Source organism: Octopus bimaculoides, chromosome 7, assembly GCF_001194135.2.
Source record: "Octopus bimaculoides isolate UCB-OBI-ISO-001 chromosome 7, ASM119413v2, whole genome shotgun sequence".
In the NCBI taxonomy this organism is placed as follows: domain Eukaryota; kingdom Metazoa; phylum Mollusca; class Cephalopoda; order Octopoda; family Octopodidae; genus Octopus; species Octopus bimaculoides.
The window spans coordinates 6,538,030-6,539,187 of NC_068987.1; the positions used below are offsets into that span (position 1 = coordinate 6,538,030).

At 36.4% G+C, this 1,158-nt stretch overlaps 1 protein-coding gene across 3 annotated transcripts in view; it reads left to right on the forward strand.

The window, feature by feature from the left end:
- LOC106870669 (sodium-dependent proline transporter) overlaps nucleotides 1-1,158 on the forward strand; it is a 121,427-nt gene that overhangs the window by 82,672 nt on the left and 37,597 nt on the right. The gene's annotated exons all lie outside the window — the stretch shown is intronic.

The following is a 1,158-nucleotide window of genomic DNA, read 5'->3' on the forward strand; positions in this document are numbered from 1 at the left end:
ATATATATATATATATATATATATATATATATTATACATATATACATACATACAAACACACACACACACACACACACACACACACACACACATATATATGTTTGTTTGTAATTTATGCACTGAAGCCATCAGTTTTGGTTAATTCCTACAATCGACCCCAATGCATGACTGGTACTTTATTGACTCAAAATGGAAAAGCTTGACCACAGCAGGATTAGAACTTAGAACATAAAGTTTTGAACTAAATGCTGCCATTCATTTACACATTCCTCTAGAAACACACAAAAGAATCAGAATGCAATTTGGTTTCTATCACATACTTGTCAACAACAGAAACATCACACACATATGCAGTCTTGCATATACAAACACACACATGCATTCTTGCACAGGCACAGACACACATGCACTCTTACACAAACACACACACACATCACAGCATATATTGTATCTAAACAAATGTATATATTCAGAAGCTCAGTTACATGTATACACTGTTTATTTACGTACACGGGTGAACACATCTTAGGGAGCATGGATCTATGAATATAGACAAATATGAAGTACCCCCCCACTACCACCGCTGCCACCACCACTGATGTTCTTGTACATGCTCAGTTGTGGCTGTGTGGTAAGAAATTTGCTTCCCAGTCACATGTTTCTTGGTTCAGTCCTACTGAGTGGCATCTTGGGCAATTGTCTACTTCTATAACCTCGGACTGACCAAACCTTTTGAGTGGATCTGGTTGACAGAAACCGAAAGAAGTCTGTTGTATATATATGTGTGTGTGTATATATATCTATATATATATATATATGCATACACACACATATATATTTGTATGTGTGTCTGCCTGTCTGTTTATGTCTGTATGTATACCTATGTGTTTGTGCCAGTATTTATCCCCTGGCCATTGCTTGATAACCGGTGTTGGTGTGTTTACATCCCAGTAACTTAGCAGTTTGGCAAAAGCAGCCAATAGAATAAGGACCAGGCTTTAAAAAGAAATAAGTACTGGTGTGGATTCATTTGACTAAACATTCTTCCAGGGGTTGCCCCAGCATGGCTACAGCCCATTGACTAAAGCATGTAAAAGCGCTATATGTATGTATGTATATGTATATGTATATACATATATATATATATGTATATATATA